The following is a 6,476-nucleotide window of genomic DNA, read 5'->3' as shown; positions in this document are numbered from 1 at the left end:
CTCTACCTCACAAATTAATTGGCCATCCAGGGAGCACATAAGGCTTAAAAAATCCAGAATGACCTTAATCTTCCCAATGTAGAAAACTAGAACTTTGTTGAGGGGATTTACTCTGCCCTACACCTTGTAGTTCTGTGGCTGCTGCATGATTGGGCCAGGAAGGAGGCCAATGTAGCTTAGCAATAACAGATACATCAGCTCCGGTATCTAAAAGTCCTTTAAATTTATGCTCATGTATTGTTAGTTCCATTTCAGGGAGTTCCTGATCTATTTTTTTTTTAATCCAATTGGCAAAATAAGAGGAGCCAAATCACCAATTTGCTTGGGGCGCCTTTTGCAGGATTTGGCCTGAGAAGCAGAATTAGCATCCTTATACTATTCTTCTGTCTGAATTAGCTGTGAGACACATTCTTTTTTTTTTTTTTTTTTGATTAATTTTGATGTGGTGACATTGATAAAATTGTCTGATGTCACCTTCTAACTGGTTTTCTTTGTGCCCTTCCCCTCCCCCAACCCCCTCCCTCTCCTCCACCCCACCCTGTAACCCCAACACTGTTGTCCATGTCTCTGAGTCTCATTTTTATGTCCCACCTATGTATGGAATCATATAGTTCTTAGTTCTTTCTGATTTATTTATTTTGCTCAGTATAATGTTATCAAGGCCCATCCATGTTGTTGTAAAAGATCCAATGTCATCATTTCTTATAGCTGAGTAGTATTCCATAGTATATATATACCAAAGCTTTTTAATCCACTCATCTTCTGATGGACACTTGGGCTGTTTCCAGATCTTTGCTATTGTGAACAAAGCTGCCACAAACATGGGGGTGCATTTCTCCTTTTGGAGCAGGTCTATGGTGTTCTTGGGGTATATTCCTATAAGTGGGATAGCTGGGTCAAAAGGCAGTTCCATTTTCAATTTTTTGAGGAATCTCCATACTGTTTTCCACAGAGGCTGCACCAGTCTGCATTCCCACCAGCAGTGCAGGAGGGTTCCCTTTTCTCTACATCCTCGCCAGCACTTATTCTGTGTTGTTTTATTGATGAGTGCCATTCTGACTGGTGTGAGGTGATATCTCATTGTGGTTTTAATTTGCATTTCTCTAATGATTAGTGATATTGAGCATTTATTCATATGCCTATTGGCCATCTGTGTATCCTCTTTGGAGAAGTGTCTATTAATTTCTTTTGCCCATTTTTGGATTGGATTGTTTGTCTTCCTGGTATTAAGTTTTACAAGTTCTCTATAAATTTTGGTTATTAACCCCTTATCAGATGCAATGTCAAATATATTCTCCCATTGTGTAGTTTGTCTTTTTATTCTGTTCTTATTGTCCTTAGCTGTGCAGAAGCTTTTTAGTTTGATAAAGTCCCATTTGTTTATCCTGTCTTTTATTTCACTTGCCTGTGGAGACAAATCAGCAAATATATTGCTGCGAGAGATGTCAGAGAGCTTACTGCCTATGTTTTCTTCTAAGATGCTTATGGTTTCACGGCTTACATTCAGGTATTTTATCCATTTTGAGTTTATTTTTGTGAGTGGTGTAAGTTGGTGGTCTAGTTTCATTTTTTTGCAGGTAGCTGTCCAATTTTCCCAACACCATTTGTTGAAGAGGCTGTCTTTACTTCAATGTATGCTCTTATTTCCTTTCTCAAATGTCAGTTGTTGATAAAAGTGTGGGTTTATTTCTGGGTTTTCAGTTCTGTTCCATTGATCTATATGCCTGTTCTTATGCCAGTACCAGGCTGTTTTGAGTAAAATGGCCTTATAATATAACTTGATATCCAGAAGTGTGATACCTCCCGCTTTATTTCTTCCTTTTCAAGATTGCTGAGGCTATTCGTGTTCTCTTTTGGTTCCATATAAATTTTTGGAATATGTGTTCTATATCTTTGAAGTAAGTCATTGGTATTTTAATTGGTATTGCATTGAATTTATAAATTGCTTTGGGTAATATAGACATTTTAATGATGTTTATTCTTCCTAACCATGAGCACAGTATATGCCTCCACTTGTTTATATCTTCCCTGATTTCTTTTATCAATGTTTTATAATTTTCCGAGTACAAGTCTTTAATCTCCCTGGTTAGTTTTATTCCTAGGTACTTTATTTTTTTGGTTGCAATGATAAAGGGGGTTGATTCCTTGATTTCTCTTTCTGACAGTTCATTGTTAGTGTATAAAAATGCCTCTGATTTCTGAGTATTGATTTTATATCCTGCCACTTTGCCGAATTCATTTATCAGGTCTAGTAGTTTTTTTTGACTGAGACTTTAGGGTTTTCAATATACAATATCATATCATCTGCAAATAATGATAGTTTTACTTCTTCTTTTCCAATTTGGATGCCTTTTATTTCTTTTTCTTGTCTGATTGCTGTGGCTAGGACTTCCAGAACTATGTTGAATAAGAGTGGTGAAAGGGGGCACCCCGCCTTGTTTCTGATCTTAAGGGGATTGCTTTTAATTTTTGCCCATTGAGTATGATGTTGGCTGTGGGTTTGTCATAGATGGCCTTTATCATGTTGAGGTATGTTCCCTGTATTCCCACTTTGCTGAGAGTTTTGATCATGAATGGGTACTGGATTTTATCAAATGCTTTTTCTGCATCTATTGAAATTATCATGTGGTTTTTCTCCTTCCTTTTGTTTATGTGATGAATCACATTGATTGATTTGCGAATATTGTACCAGCCTTGCCTCCCAAGAATAAATCCCACATGATCATGGTGTATGATTTTTTTCATATATTGCTGGATCCGGTTTGCTAATATTTTGTTGAGGATTTTTGCATCTAAATTCATCAGGGATATTGGCCTATAATTTTCTTTTTTTGTGTTGTTTTTGCCTGGTTTTGGAATTAGAATTATGCTCGCCTCATAAAAGGAGTTTGGAAGTCTTCCTTTCTCTTGAATTTTTTAAATAGCTTGAGAAGGATAGGAGTTAGTTCTTTGAATATTTGGAGGAATTCACTTGTGAAGCCATCAGGCACAGGACTTTTATTTTTTGGGAGTTTTTTGATAGCTGTTTCAATCTCATTTGTTGTAATTGGTCTGTTTAGGTTTTCTGATTCTTTCGGATTGATTTTTGGAAGATTATATGTTTCAAGGAATTTGTCCATTTTATCTAGGTTGTCTAGTTTTTTGGCATACAGTTTTTCATAGTAATTTCTTACAATATTTTGTATTTCTGTTGTGTCAGTTGTTATTTCTCCACTCTCGTTTCTAATTTTATTTATTTGAGTCTTCTCTCTTTTTTTCTTGGTGAGTCTGGTTCATCGATCTTGTTTACCTTTTCAAAGAACCAGCTCCTAGTTTCACTGATCCTCTGTATCATTTCTTTAGCCTCTATGTCATTTATTTCTGCTCTGATCTTTATTATGTCCTTCCTTCTACTAGCTCTGGGCTTTACTTGCTGTTCTTTTTCTAGTTCTTTTAGATGCAGGGTCAAGTTTATTTGAGCTTTTTCTAGCTTCTTAAGGTATGCCTATAATGCTATAAACTTCCCTCTCAGGACTGCTTTTGCTGTGTCCCATAAATTTTGAGTTGATGTATGCTCCTTATCATTTGTTTCTAGGAATTTTTTAATTTCTTCTTTGATCTCATTGTTTATCCATTCGTTATTTAGTAACATGCTATTTAGTTTCCAAGTGTTTGAATGTTTTTCAGTTTTTCTGTTGTGGTTGATTTCTAGTTTTATGCCATTGTGATCAGAGAAAGTGCTTGATATGATTTCAATCTTCTTAAATTTGTTGAGACCATTTTTGTGCCCTAATATGTGGTCTATTCTAGAGAATGTACCATGAGTGCTTGAAAAGAATGTATATTCTGCTGTTTTAGGGTGAAAGGTTCTGAAGATATCTATTACATTGAGTTGATCTAATATGTCCTTTAAGTCAGCTGTTTCTTTGTTAATTTTCTTTCTTGCGGATCTATCTAATGATGTTAATGGGATATTGAAATCCCCTACTATTATAGTACTGCTGTTGATCTTACCCTTTAAGTCCATCAAAGTCTGCTTTATATATTTAGATGCTCCTATATTAGGTGCGTAGATATATATAACGATTATATATTGCTCCCTTTATCATTATGTAGTGACCTTCTTTATCTCTAACTATGGTCTTTGTTTTAAAGTCCATTTTGTCTGATATAAGTATTGCTACCCTTTTTTTTCATTTCCATTTGCATGAAATATTTTTTCCATCCTTTTATCTTCAGTCTGTGTGCATCTTTTGATTTAAGGTATGTCTCTTGTAGACAGCATATGTATGGGTCCGGTTTTCTTATCCACACAGCTACCCTATGTCTTTTGATCAGATCATATAATCCACTTACATTTAAGGTTATTATTGATATGTAATTGTTTATTGCCATTTTGTTTTTACTGTATATTCCTTTTTTGCTATATTTTTTTCCCCTTTGATCTATTTACAAGAGGTCCCTTAGCATTTCTTGCAGTCTTGGTTTGGTTGCAGTGAAATCCTTGAGTTTTTTTTTGTCTATAAAGCTTTTTATTTCTCCTTCAATTTTAAATGATAGCCTTGCTGGATAAAGTAGTCTTGGTTGTAGGCTCTTGTTCTGCATTACTTGGAATATTTCTTGCCATTCCCTTCTGGCCTCAAGTGTTTCAGTTGAGAAGTCAGAAGTCATCCTTATGGGGGCTCCTTTGTAGATGATAGTCTTTTATTCTCTAGCAGATTTTAATATTTTCTCTTTATCACTTAGCTTTGGTATTTTAATTATGATGTGTCTTGGTGTTGATTTCTTTGAGTTTCTCCTTAATGGAGTTCTCTGTTCTTCCTGAACATGTGAGATGTTTTCCTGCCTTAATTGAGGGAAGTTTTCAGCTATGATATGTTTGAACAAAGTCTCTTTCCCTTGTTCTTTCTCTTCTTCTTCAGGAACCCCTATGATGTGGATTTTATTTCTCTTCATGTTGTCATAGAGCTCTCTTAGAGTTTCCTCAGACTTTTTGAGTCTCTTTTCTTTTTTCTGCTCTGCTTCCGTGCCTTTATTTATCGTGTCCTCTAACTCGCTGATTTGATTCTTTGCTTCATCTATCCTGCTTTTAATTCCTTCCATTATATTCTTTATTTCAGATATTGTATTTGTCACATCTGATTGATTCTTTTTTGTTATTTCAATATCCTTTTTTATATTTGCTATCTCTTTATTTAAGTTTTCATAATGACCATCTATCGTTGTTCTAATATCTTTGAGCATCCTAACAATCGTTACTTTAAACTCTGCATCTGGTAGTTTGGTTATATCTGATTCATTCAGGTCCTTTTCTGGGTATTTCTCTCAGTTCATTTGTGTTGCATTTCTCTGCCTCCATATTTTCTCTTCAAGGGAGTGGCTGTGATCACATGCTCGGATGCACAAGCCTTGGTGGACTTGGCCTTTGCCCCACCCCTGTGGATGATGTTATGCTCGATCTTGAGGGCACTGGCCAGCACCTTTGCTCAGCTGCGGGACTCCACCTGTTTCCAGGCTTTCGCCCCGCCCTTGCAGGAGCAGCCTGCTCATGGAACAACTGCTAGCCTTGGCTCTACCGGCCGGGCAGGACTGCGTGCCCATACTCAGCTCAATAGAGGAACTCTGCCTGTTCTGGGCTTTTGGCTCCACCTCCATAGGAGGAGCCAGCTCCCAAGTCAGACCGCAAGCCTGGGTTGCACGAGCGGGGCAAGGCTGTGCTCCTGCACCCTTGCTCAGAGGCTGGTCTCCACCCTTTCCAGGGTTCCCGCCCTTCTCCCGCAGGCTGGATTACAGGCTGCAGGCAGCTGGGCTTGACTGCTTTTGCATGCCCCCTCCTCCCCAGCCGGGCAAGACTGAGCTCACACCTGAGCCCAGTGGTGGCCAGCCGGCTTCTGCCCCTGCCAACAGAACTGCGCCTCCATCTCCCACTGCCACCTGCCCTCCGGCAAGCCCTCAGCCACATGGGTGCGGGTGCTGCAGCTCAGACCCTAAGACTCACTACTGTAGACCTAAAAGTTCCCTCCTTCTAAGCAACTCTGCTCTGAGTGCTGGTGTTGGGAGTGGAGGAGCTTGTTTGGCTGCTCTCCTGCTTCCCTTTGCTGGTATTGCTGTTTCCGGGGGAAATATTCACTTCAGATTTGGGGAGCGACTCGTCCCAGGGGTTAGGATGGCTATCTCCCAAAATGTTTCTCCCTGTGCCTCCTAGATTACACTCTCTTCCTGCTACTCTGATATTCTCCTCTCTCCCTATTCCCCGGAGCCCTGGGTGAGTGGTTGTGAGAGAGGTGTTCTGTGCAGTCCCTTTAAGAAGAATCCTGGGTCTGAGAAATCAGACTCTTTCTCACAAACAGTATCCTGACTTGTTTCCAGCTAAATACTGTCCTTATGCCTCATCTGGGCTCTGGGGCTTTGTTCCTGGGGCTCAGGACCCTCCCCTCTCTGCTAAACTCACTTCCCACCACGCGAGTCTCTCCCGGCTGCCATTCACTCTGGGGAGC

Source organism: Saccopteryx bilineata, chromosome 6 (assembly GCF_036850765.1).
Source record: "Saccopteryx bilineata isolate mSacBil1 chromosome 6, mSacBil1_pri_phased_curated, whole genome shotgun sequence".
Lineage (NCBI taxonomy): Eukaryota > Metazoa > Chordata > Mammalia > Chiroptera > Emballonuridae > Saccopteryx > Saccopteryx bilineata.
Note: the sequence above shows the minus strand (reverse complement) of the source record.